Raw genomic sequence first — 13483 nt, forward strand, 5'->3', positions numbered from 1 at the left:
TGTAAAACGGTTACAGACACTTTGGAAAACAGTTTGATAATTTCTGAAAAAGCTAAACATAAACTTACCATACAACCAAGCTGTGCCACTCCCACAAATATAGTCAAGTGAAAGGAAAGAATGTCTCAATGAAAAGACTTGTCCTTAAATATTCATAATAGAAAAATTGGAAAAATATAAATGTTCATTAACTGATAAAAGAATAAACAAAATATAAAATAGCAACACGATGAAATACTACAAAGCCAAAAAAATGTAACTGAAATATGCCACCATATGGGTAAACGTCAGTAAAATTACATGAAGTGGAAGAAGTCAGATACAGAAGACCACATATTGTATGACGTTTCCAGAAAAGGAGACTCTATAGAGACAAAACAGGTTAATATTTTGCTTGGCCTTGGGGATGTGAATGGGGATTGACTGTAAATAGGATTAGGGATCTTTCTGGGTTGATGAAAATGCTGTAAAATTGGATCGTGGTGATAGTTGCACAAGTCCATAAATTTACTAAAAATTATTGAATTGTACAATTAAAATGGGTAAAATTTATGACGTGCAAATTATATCTCATTAAGTTAAAAAAAAGGCATTGGAGTACTGATTCCAAAAGAAAGAGGAATTAATATTGGAGATCAAAGCACAACAAATATTGAAAGTAAGAATGCAAACAGACATTTGCACATCAACGTTCATTGCAGCACTATTCACAATAGCCAAAAGGTGGGAACAACTAAATGTCCGTTAACAGGTGAATGGATAACAAAACATGCTATATATATACATGCAATGAAATATTACTTAGCTTAAAGAGAAATGAAGTCCTTGAAAACATCATGCTGAGTGAAATAAGCCAGTCACAAAAGGACAAATATTTTATGAGGGGACACTGAGCTTCTGTTGAGAGTGATGGAATGTTTGGAAAAGAATAGTGGTGATGATAGCACAACATGACGAATGTAATTAATGTCGCTAAACTGTACCTGTAAAAAGTGTTGAAATGAACACATCTGTCTTGGAAGAAGTATAGCCAGAATGCTCCTTAGAAGCAAGGATGGCAAGACTTGGTCTCACATAGTCTGGACATGTTATCAGGAGGGACCAGTCCCTGGAGAAAGACATCATGCTTGGTAAAGTAGAGGGCCACTGAAACAGAGGAAAACCCTCAGTGAGATGGATTTGACACTGTGGCTGCAACAATGGGCTCAAGGACAGCAACAATTGTGAGGATGACACAGGACTGGGCAGTGTCTTGTTCTGTTGTACATAGGGTTGTTACAAGTCAGAACCGACTTGACAGCACCTAACAATAGCAACACATATATGTATGTATGTACGTATGTATGTCTTAGACTGGATTCTCTAGAGAAGCAAAACCAGTAAAGCATATAAATATATATGGAGGGAGAGAGCCCAAAGCCCACTGCCATCAAAAAAAGAGAGAGACTTATACCAAGGAAATGGCTCATGCTGTTGTAGAGACTGGGATGTCCCAAGCCTGTGCATCAGGATAAAGCTTTTTCCTGATTCACATAGCCACAGGGGCTGGAGAACCCAAGATTGGCAGGTCAGAGAGCCGGGCTCTTGCTCACAGGCTGTGAAGGTCGACGAATCCCAAGATGGGCAGGCAGGACCACAGGTAAGCTGCTAGCTCATGTCCTAAGAACTGGAGGTCAGATGAACAGGAGCCAGCTGCAGAATCCAGAACAAGAAAAGCCCTCGAGCCCTGCCAGAATGTCCACTTGTATTTGGATGCAGGCCACACACCCAAGGAAATTCCCTTTGAACTGATTGGCTACTCACAGCAGATCCCATCATGGGGGTGATCACATATCAAATCTCAACAGGGACATGATCACAACATTATACGACTGCCAAAACATTGAGAATCAAAGCCCAGCTAAGTTGACACACAATTTAACCATCAAAAAAAGAAAAAAAAAAAAAATTTTTTTTTATATATAGACAGATAGATGGAAAGATAGATGATTAATAGATAGATGATAGATAGATAGATAGACAGACAGACAGACAGATAGATGATATAGATATGTGATATGGGGCTGAGCTTTCCGCTTCTTTTGTTTCTGTTGGCAGCATGCTCAGCCACCATGTCACTGTAGTCTTCCTTTTCCATTTGTTCCTGCTGCTCCTGCACATGCTCCTCATACTTCTGGGTCATGGCCATGAGATCCAGCTCCAACTCTTCAGGTGTCAGGTCCACTTCCACACCTTGCAGCCCTGGCACCTGAAGAGTTTTGAGCCCTTCCGGGCTCAAAACAGTAGATATGTCATAGGTGTGGGTCGATCCCATCATGGTTCCCCCAAAAGTGGCTGCTCTCTTCTCTGGGAACACAGTGAACAGCTGAGGTGTCTTACTTGTGTCCACAGCCTCCTTAATCTTCTTCCTCAGCTCAACGATTTCAGGACTCTCCATTCTGGCTGGCACCAACAAGAACCCTCCAGGAGTGATAAGACCACTGTCTGCAGGGGTAATAAAACCTATCTCATCTGGTTTGTCTTCATCACTGTCCTCCTCATCCTTTTCTTCTGAAGACTCTTCATCACATGGCTCCAGTTCCCCCCCAAAGCGTCCAATCAATCCCTTCTTTCTCAGTCTTGGTCTGTGCATCAGCAGCATTGGTTCCAAACATATCCCTATAGAGCTGTTTCCCACTCTCATCTTCTGAGGGCTGCCTCAACCACCAGCGTGGTATCCAAAGGAACAGCTCCTGAGGATGGGTGAGTTCAGTCCCAGAATGTTCAGGGTTGTGGTATGATGGGAGTGGTCCCTGCCACTGCGTGGCATTTGGTCTGGTTCTGCTGGCAACCCCAAGGATATCTTCAGCTCATCAGACAGATCTCCTGGCTTCTCCTTCAGCCATGTCTCAAACTCCTTCTCCTTGTAGCCCAGGTTCCCATGAGTGGTCAAATTTGGCTTGGTCTGCCACTTGAAGAAGGCATTGTGTAGCTTCTGGTAGTCAATGATGATCTTCGCCAACTTAGGCCAGATCTTCTCTTGAATTTTTGACTTCATGATCTTCTGTTCTTCCTTCTCCTGCAGGGCCTCCCTCATCTCCTGGGTGCTCATGCACTTGATGAAGTCTAGCAGATCAAAGGGGGTACTTGCAATTAAAACACCAGCGGCACCAGCCGGGGGTTCCACATGGCCTTGAGATGTACCTCATGTACAGAGAGATTTATTTCAAGGAAATGGCTCACTCAGCTGGGGAGGCTGATGGAACCTAAATCCATGAGTCAGGCTGGAGACTTCTCCTTACTCATGTGGTTGCAGTGGCTGAGGAAACCAAAATCAGCAAGTCTAATGGCAGGCTGCTGACTCATGTCCCAAGAACCAGAAGTCACATATTGATGAGTCAGGCGCAGGATCCAGAGTGAGAGAGAGCTTTGCTGGAACATCCATTAGTATACTGGAGTCAGGCCACACCCCCAAGGAAATGCTCCTTTCAACTGATTGGCTGCTCATAGCAGACCTCATCATGGAGGTGATTGCATTATATCAGATCTCATCATGGAGGTGATGACATTACATTACATTATGGAAGAGCAAACAGCTCAATGTCTGCCAAACCGCTGGAAACTATAGTCTCATAGTTCCAAATATAACATTAACCATTGCAATACTTAAACCAAAAAAAAACCAAACCAGTTGTTGTCAAGTTGGTTTCTGGGACAATTACGATGAGCATAGCTCCCAGCTGATAGACAGGTAACATGGCTCCCTGAGATTTTGAGGTCTTTGTCACCACAGCATAACCTAGCCTATCCTGACTGATGCAAGGCAACTAAATTGAAGCCCAGTACCTTTGTGCTCTGTATCTGAGCAATATCAATGGTCACTAATGATTGTCATACCATTTATTAATCAACTACTATGTACCATAACCTATGCAAGGTACTTGGCGTATTTCTAATTCTCAAAGGATCACTTCCGAATACAAATTACTTTTCTCTTTTTACATATAAGAAAACTGAGCCTCACCGAATTTCGGTAACCTGATTAAGGTGACATAAGCCCGTAAGTTGCTGATATAAAATTCATTTACTCACTTATTCAATACTTGCTGTTGCCTATTGCCTGCTGATCGTATGCTGGGCTCCAGGAATATGATGATGAGCAAGACCATCACAGTCCCTCCTCTCCCAATGTTTAGATGCTTCAGCATTAGACGCCTCAGCCCTCCCCTTACAGAACGATTCCACTGTCTGAGGTGGGGTCTTGACGTCAGCGTTTCCTAAAAGCTCCCAGGTGATTCTATTGAATAGTGAGTGTATGAACTGGTTTGGAGTCCAGAACACCAGGCTTTTGTCTTCAAAGCCTTTAGTAGTCGGTCTCACCACAGAGCTTCTTGCTCTGTGCAAACTGGACTAGGTTTGACTTGTCCAAGGCAATGGGCTTGAGCTGCCACGTTCTCTTCATTTTGCTCTCATACCAAAAAAACAAACCAACAAACCTGTCGCCACTGAGTAGACTCTAGCTTCTGTTGACCCCATATGTTAGAGAACTGCTCCATAGGGTTTTCTTGGCTATAATTTTTATAGAAGCAGTTTACCAGGCCTTTCTTCTACAGATCCACTGGGTGGATTCAAACAGCCATCCTTTAGGTCAGCAGCGGATTGCAAAGTGCTTGCACCACCCAGGCTCATTTTCCCTCTCATAAAGAAACCCAAACCCACTGCTGTCCAGTTGTTTCCAACTCACGGCGACCCTATAGGACAGAGTAGGACTGCCCCATAGGGTGTCCAAGGCTGTAAATTTTTGTGGAAGCAGACTGCCACATCTTTCTCCCACAGAGCGGCTGGGAGGGGTTTGAACCGCCAACCTGTAGTTTAGCAGCCGAGCGCTTTAACCTCTGCGTCACCCTTTCCCTCTCACAGACCCTGCATAATCATCCTGTTTCTTCAGCCATCTCTGTCTCTTTACCTGCCAGGAAGTCTGTGTCGGAACAGAACATTCGAGCTCACAGAGACATTAGTAAGAAAGATTGGTGGTTTTCTGACATTTTTAAGCTCTTGATTCCTATTAATTTTTCTAATAAATTCTTATATGAAAGTGCAATATATGATGTAGATATTAGCGGAGACTGGAATAGAACCAGGAGTCCCTGCATGGCACAAACTGTGAAGACCTCACTGCTAGCCAGAGGTTGGTAATTCAAGCCCATCCAGAGGTGCCTTGAAAGAAAGGCAACCAAAATGGGAAAAATCAGCATAGTTCTACTCTGACACACATGGGGTCACCATAGTTGGAATTGATTCCATGCAAAAAAAAATTTTTTTTAAATAGAATCAGGGATGAGAGCCAGGGGTTGCCTTTGCTTCCTTCTGCCCCTCCCCCTTGTTGTCATTGTGAGGTGCAGTCAATTTAGGCTCCTAGCAACCCCCTATGACAGACTAGAACTGCCCCATAGGGTTTTCTTGGCTGTAATCTTTACCGGAGCAGACCACCCTCCCCCTTACCCGAGGCCATCTCTCTGGAACCCCTAGGACTCCGCAGGTTGTAGCTTGGAAACTACTGACATAGACATACTGACATAGCCTGACTCCTTCATTCTACAGGTGTGGCAATTGAAGTCCCAAGAGGGGAAAGGACTTCCCCCAATTCCCACAGCTTCTTTAGGGGTTGACTAAATGCAAGAAGCTCCAGAGCATTCCTCTTTACTCTCACGGCAACTGGCAGTGTTCCATATGACTGCTGCCCTGACAGCGGGAACCTAGGGCTCCTCACTCCCTGTCCACTGCTTTTGCTGCCACAGTGTGGGGCTTCCTAGGCCATGTTCCCCTTAGCGTCCATGCTGTTCTGGAATCTGAAAACATCCAAATGATACGTGGAACACTGGAAATAATGAGGTCAGTCAGAAAAGGCCCCCTGGATGAGGGAATGGGCTGAGCTGAGGCCTGCAGAATGAGTTGGCAATAGGCCAACAAAGAGAGATGAGTAGCATCTCAGCTTGAGGGAGCTGCATGTGCAAAGGCCCTGAGGTGAGAAAGAGAGAGAGAGAACTTTGGCAGTTTGCAAGTTTGACCAGAGGGCAAGTGATAAGAGCTAAAACAGAGCCAGGTCATGAATGATATTGAACACCATGTTAAGGAGTTTGGACTTTGTCCTAAGACAATGAGAGTGACCTGAGCAAAATATATAACAGTTACTTTGGCTCTGGTGAAGAGATGGTTTCAACTGACCAAGACTTGACACAGGGAGTCCAGTTAGGCTGTTGTAATAACACATAAAAATGGGGAGGGTGTTATGGATTGAATAGTGTCCCCCCAAAATGTGTATTGAAGTCGTGGCCCCTGTAGCTGTGAATGTGATCCTGTTTGGAAATAGGATTATTCTTTTATTATTTTAATGAGATCATACTAGTGGAGGGTGGGTCCTAAGCCTAATCACTTCTGAGTTAAAGAAAGAGCAGAATAGGCATAGAGGCACACATAGGGGGAGACAGATGCCAAGGAATGCCAAGGAACACCAAGGAACTCCTGGAGTTACAGACAAAGAAGGACCCTCCCCTAGAGCTGACGCCGTAATTTGGACTTCTCCACTTCAGAATTGTGAGATAGTAAATTCCTGTTCTTTAAAGCTATGCACTTGTGATATATTTTGTTATAGCAGCACTAGATCACTAAGACAGATGGTACTGAGGCAGTAAGGATGCAGGTGGAACAAAGTGGACAGATCAGAATGAAAACCAATAAGGAGATAAAATAGTGGAAGAGCCTGATGAATGATTAGGTTCAGGCGATGAGAGAAAGGAAGGCATCAGGGATGACAGCTAAGTTTCTCCTTTGGTCATTTAGACATATGGTGATGCCATTCATTGAGACAAAGAACACAGGAAGAAGGTCAGTCTAAGTGGGGAAGATATGAGGTCAATCCCTCAGTCAGATGCATTTGCTTGCAAATATTAGAAAACTTAATCCCAAATGATTGAGACAATACGGGTAGGTACTATCTCATATGACAAGATGTTGAGAGGTAACGCAATTTCCAAACTGGTTAATTTGGTGGCCCAACAAACTCAAAGTCATGGATTGAATTGTATCCTCCCAAAACATGTGTCAACTTGGCTATGCCATGATCCCCAGTATTGTGTGGCTGTCTACCATTTTGTCATCTGATGTGGTTTTCCTATGTGTTGTAAATCATACCTCTTTGATGTTAGTGAGGCAGAACTCAATCTACAAGATCAGGTTTTGTCTTAAGTCAGTCTCTTTTGAGATATAAAAGACAGAAGCGAGCAGAGAGACATGGGGACCTCATACCACCAAGAAATAAGAGCCAGGAGAATAGCACAGCCTTTGGACCTGGGGTCCCTGTGCTGAGAATTCTCAACTGGGGAAGACTGATGACAAGGACTTTCTCCTAGAGCTGACACAGACAGAAAGCCTTCCTCTGGACCTGGCACCCTGAATTCGGACTTCTAGCCTACTGGGCTGTGAGAGAACAAATGTGTTTGTTGGAGCCATCCATTTGTGGTATTTCTGTTGTAGCAGCACTAGATAACTAAGACAGTCATGAAGGGCCCAGGTTTTTCCCATCTCTTTGAGTTGTCCCCCTCAGTGTGTCTGTGAGCACCCTTCATGGTAGCAAGATGGCACAACAGCCTCAGGCACTAAGGTAGAAAGGGGAGCAAGCTCTCCACCATATTTCATTTTTCAGAGCTAAGAAAATGTTTTTAGGAGTTCTATTCTCTTCGGTCAAATTTGGGGGAATGGGTCTACCATAACTGACTTAGACAAATTAAAATTTACTCACATGACTGGAGGAGATGTGGATACTGGAACAAAATTAGGACTCCACCAGCATGGAAGAAAGAGGAAAGGCTTGCTGGTGTCTACTACAGCAGAGATTAGGGAAGTTCTGGGTCAAGCAAGCCTTAGGTTAGGAGCCAGGCAGATAGGTGCCAACATTGTGGAGTCCATAGGGACCAATGAATCTGAGTCAAGGCTCTAGTTCAGCAAGGCGCTTCCTAGTGCATCCTACTGGGAACAGAACCTTTCCCAGCAAATCTGGAATCTCTATGTGAAAGCTAGAAGGGAAAGGAAGGTGTCTGGAAATGGAGAGGTGCTGAAGGTACAACCTGTCATCTCATTTCAATAGAAATAACTATTTCCCAAATTAATTGCTGTTGAGTTGACTAAGACTCATGGTGACCCCATGTGTGTTAGAGTAGAACTTTCCTCCATAGGATTTTCAAGGGTATGACCTTTCTGAAGCAGATTGCCAAGTTTTCTAAGGTGTTTCTGAGCACTTAACAATTTGCACCACTCAGGGACTCCAGGTATTTCCTACATCATGGAAATCCAAAGAGTTCTAGATTTTGCCATTCCAGACTTGTGTCATTCAAAACTCATTCTTAGCCTTCAAATTACTGCTCCTTTTTAGTGAGTCCTCTGAGTGGTGAACATATTACCTCTTTCTGGGAGGAAGGCTGTGAACACCTGTTATCATGGAAAACAAGTCTATTCCCATGTGTTGAGTGCTGCAAAGGAACGGGAACAGCTGATCCCCTCCCTCAAGGAGCTTACAGTTGATTCTGGACCCAAGGACATGAGGGTATAATTAATATTGCTCCTTTTTATGGATCCTTTACTAAATGTCAGGTGCCATACTGAGAATCTGACATGTATCCTATCGTTTGTTTCTCACAACAACCTAATGAGACATACACTGTTATTCCCATTTTACATATGAAGGAAAGGAAGCTCAAAAACAGTGCCAAAATTGCTTGAGTTTACATTAGTGGCACAGTTGAGACTGGCACTCAACCCTCTCTAACATCAAAGCCTCTGATTTTGCTGACAAATAAGTGGAAAAAATAATAGCTACTGGAGTTTGAGAGAGAAATTTTTGTGGGTGGGGCACGGACAAAAAGCAGAGTTCCTGAGAGGAAAGTAGTTTAGGGAATGATGAATTCACCTTGAAGGATGAATAAAATTTATCATAAGCTTTCTTTTCTTTTTTTTTTTTTTTTTAGCAGAGGGAGACAGTGAGACATAGGCCAGGGCAATGAATCTTTCAAGGTCATCCCACAAGTCACTAGCCAAGCCTGGCATGTCACTCAAAGTTCTGAATTCCCAGATCACTGAACTGAGCAGTTGATTCAACAAGGGTGGAGCTAGGTCATAATAAGTTTGGAATAAAGCACCTGGCTGCAATATTCTTCCTTCTTCCACTCTTCCCACTGTTTTCCCTGCCCCCTCTACAAACAACCCTCTTATCCCCCCCTCCCACCAATCCATAAACCATCCTAGGAAATGCCAGGATCTGAACACCATATTGGCCAGGAGGAGCTCAGTCAACTTTTTTGTCTTCTGGCTATTCTAAACAAACAAAGGGCAGTGCACAAGTTATTAGTAAATACCAAGGCTTAGTTTATTGTATAAAACTTCAATCCAACAAATAAATGAGCCATCAAGTTTGAATTTATGTAGCATTCAAAACACATTAAAGCCACTTGACCATGACAAAGGCCTTTCCTGCTTTGAATGATGAAGCCAGCACTGCAAATACCCTTCGGATGAGACATAAAGCGAGGTCCTTTCAGTTTGTCTCTGGGGACTGTCAAGGTGGAAGGTAAAGGTTGTGGTGCTCTTTCTCAAGATTTCTTTTGGGAAAATCCCATCCTGGCGAGCATCTCCTTTCTCCAAAAAGGTTTTGTAAGCCTATAACAGAACAATTACAGTCACTCAGCCAGGGATCATCTAGATGACTGCCCCTAGGTCCTTATTCACCTTGAGCTGTCCCAGAGAAATATCAGAGAAAGCATTAGAGGATGCTGAGAGCTTATTCTATGAGGTTCTGGCTGCTGTTGTGGCCTGTCTCTGAGTGGTTTTTCCAACTACAGATTGGTTATAATAATATCCACCTCAAACGCGGTTGTGAGAAATGAATAACACAGGAGAAAACATTTTATAAACACCAAAGCCCGGTTCAAACGTAAGGAGTCATTATAAATAATACGGAGGCCCTACCTTCTCCTTCCATCTTAGTTTTTCTTTCCTTTGCTGCAGGCAAAGGAAAGTTTCTTGTTTCTGCTTGTGTTTCTGCCAGCAGCTCTTGCAGGGAGCTCTTGGGACCTGCAGCTGCTGTCAATGATAGGGAGAGAAGCACCCTGAGATTTGACTTGGAGCTGAGCTCCCCCTGGTTAAGAACTAAGCCTCCATATAAATGCAATTTTCAGGCAGGCCTCCACGAGGAATCTGTAGAGGCTTTGAGAAATCATACTTGAGTGGTCTTCTTCCCAGCCGACCTTCAGTCCCCACCCAAATAAAGATCAAAGGCAACCCTAAAGGACTCTCCCTTAAAATGAAAAACATAGAAGTCCAATGAGTCTGGGTGGGAGGGATTAGGGCAGGAAAATTCATTTAACAAACAGTGATTAGGCACCTGACATGCCCAGCACTATGTTGGCTGATGAGTTGCAAAGATGAGTAAGAAGCAGGCCTGCTCTCAAGAGGAGCCAGACCTACACAGATATGCTCAGTAAGCTCTCTAGCTGAACACGTGATCACCTAGCTGGGCCTTGAGGAGTCCAGTTTGTTCCCCTTTGTTTCAGCATGTTTAGGGTTAGGACTGGCTTGTATATATTACGTAAGGTTTCAGGTCATTTTTAGTGCCTGTTTTTATCACCTGCAGGGCCATGGGCCATTATCTCCCCCATCTCAGCCTGGGGTGATTGATTGGGGAGGATGCACCCAAAGCTACGTCCCATCCGAAGAGCTCTACAGGAAGAAACACTGGGTGACATGAGAGAGCTAAAAGCAGTCAAGGGTTTGAAAAGAAACTTGTGGGTGAAGAAAAAACCCAGTCCTTAGTCTCCAGATGTCTGAACTTTCGTCTAAAAGCTTGTAGTAACTACTAATGTTTACTAAATTCATACTGTGCTATTCTCTCAATCTCATTTAATCCTTACAAGAACTGAGAAATAGATATTAATACCCTCGTTTCACAGCTCAGGAAACAGAGGTTCAGGGTACGTGTCTTTCCAAGATACATAGCTAGTAAAGCCAGGATTCAAACTCAGATTCAACTGATTTCAAAGCTGGACTCTGAGCCCTGCACTGTGTTGCCCCAGTTCAAGTCCTTTTATCTGGGACTGCTGCTTAAAAGCCTGATATTTTTGAAAGAGATGCTTCAAAGGTTAAAGTTCAAATGAGAGGAAGAGTATAAAGCACCTAGCACAATACCTAATAACTACTAGGTATTGTACACATGATAACTACTTCCAGTTCTATTATTGTCATGCCAAGGGTGGGAGCTCAGAGAACAGAATCCAGCTCTGGCAGAAAGCATTGGGAGAAGCCAAGCAGATTATCCATGTATTCAAGAAAGGTCTCCAGGTCCTAGAAGAAAGACAGAACTGCAAATTCCTGAGGATGGCAATGGAAAGGAAGGCAGATATTTTGGTTAAGCAACAAGCTTACTCATGTGTGTGTGGTGTCCATCCATCCATCCATCCATCCATCCATCCATCCATCCATCCATCCATCCATCCATCTATCCAACCATCTGTTCATCCATTTATCTATCCATCCAACAAAGTCTTTTTTCACCCATCTGTCCATCCATCCATCCATCCATTTATCTACCCATCCAACAAGGTCTTTTTTCATTACATCTTATGTACCTGGGCCTGAATATAAAGTGATAAACAAAACAAACATAGATCTGCCTCCATGAAGCTCATAGGTGGTAGGATGGACCAACAGTAACACATAAATATGTCATTCATGTTGAGAAATGCTCTATGACAGTGACGTGCAGGATGCTATAATAGGAAACATCCAAAGAAAGAATTTATTTAAAATAGCTAGTCAAGAAAGGACTATCTGAAGAGGTGACATTTAAAACAGAGTTGTACAAAAAAAAAAAGGAGTCCCTGGGTAGTGCAAATGGTTAAGGCAATTGGCTGCTAACCAAAAGGTTGGAGTTCTGAGTCCACTCAGAGGCATCTTGGAAGAAAGTTCCCGTGACATGTTTCGGAAAAAAATCAGCCATTGAAAAAATCCCTGTGGGGCTCAGTTCTACTCTGACACACATGGGGTTCCTGTGAGTTGGAATCGCTCAACAGCAACTGGTGAACTGGTAGGATAAGGAGGCAGCCAGCGGAATGGGGGGACAGGATGGTAAGACTGCACGGAAACGTGGCCTTGGCAGAGCTGCCCAGCGGACCACCTAACAGCAAATCTTTTTAGCAAAACAGCTCAGCTGCAAGCCTTCAACCAATGTTGGAGAAGAACTTGGTGAACGAGCTCCCTGAATCGTTGCTTCAGAAACTGGGGCTGCCTGGTCCTAAAGGTGGCCTTAGAGAGATCCCATTCTAGGGAGCTTAGATATCAAAAACAAGGACACCGGTAGGGACTAATGAGTCCCTAAATTCCACATGAGATGCATTGAATGAAGGGATTGTAAGTATGGGGAGCCTGGTGGGAATGGGCCACCTGGTGACCTCTAGTCAGACTGTTTTCCAAAGTCCAAAGAAAAGCACTATTGCTATTTACATTTCAATGTAAATCAAGGGGACTTCACCCAGCCAGGCTGTGTAAACTTGTGTTTAATGTCAGGTTTATATTAATATTTGCGTTAACGAGATTGATTGTTTACATAACGATGCATACGTAAAGTCTGGACTAGGTTTGGGTTTACACATATTTGCATACTGTTTACAGATTGATTGATTAGACAAACTGTGCATAAATCCCAGTAAACTGCTAGTTGTTTATTTTTTCTACGGTGGATTGTTAGCCTATATCTTAATAAATGGGCTAAACTGAACCTAAGTCCTCTACTCTAACCTTCATAGAAGATTTAATAGTTCTGAAAAATAATTCTGAGGGAAAAGAGGGAGAAGAAATCATTAGCGCAATTTTTTCCCTTACGCAAGAAGGAGGAAGCGAGCTTGAACTGTGCTCTTAACAGATATAACCAGGCCTCCAGCAGAAAAGCCAGACTCAACACTACTGTTGCCTCAGCCCATTGACTGAGGGAGTCTCAGAGAAGCTCAGGTCCAGGTTTGGCAAGGATCTTGAAGACCATCTGAACCTCTGCTACCCATTGGCCCAGAACGGCGAGGCGCCACCTAGTGGAGGAAGCAGCTTCCTTGTACCACTTCAGCGCCTCCATCTAGTTGAAGAAGGCTCTGGATACTTGGCCCCTAAACCCAGAGAAAAGCCTGGAAAAGGGCAGAAGTAGAAAAGATTTTAGAAGAGACAGGGACAATACAGAAAGAAGTAAAAACGAACTAATTTTTTAAATGATTTCATTTATTTTTTGTGGCCTTCCGAGAGCTCGGTAAAATACATCCTTACTTCACGGTGCATAAAACAGTAAACCAGTTGCCGTTGAATTGATTCTGCCTCACGGTGACCCCACGTGTGCAGAGAACTGGCTTCGTAGGGTTTTCAAGACGGTAACCTTCCAGAAGCAGATCATCAGATCTTTCTTCCAGGCACCTGTGGG

The 13483-nt window shown here is 43.6% G+C and overlaps 2 pseudogenes; one reads left to right on the plus strand and one right to left on the minus strand.

The window, feature by feature from the left end:
• Positions 1–4441, minus strand: part of LOC126076755 (splicing factor 3B subunit 2-like) — a 35606-nt pseudogene extending 31165 nt beyond the window's left edge.
• Positions 4442–9485: 5044 nt separating this feature from the next.
• The window catches only part of LOC126076756 (heat shock 70 kDa protein 1-like), an 80912-nt pseudogene continuing 76914 nt past the window's right edge, over positions 9486–13483 (plus strand).

The sequence above is a fragment of the Elephas maximus genome, chromosome 5, assembly GCF_024166365.1.
Source record: "Elephas maximus indicus isolate mEleMax1 chromosome 5, mEleMax1 primary haplotype, whole genome shotgun sequence".
In the NCBI taxonomy this organism is placed as follows: Eukaryota; Metazoa; Chordata; class Mammalia; order Proboscidea; family Elephantidae; genus Elephas; species Elephas maximus.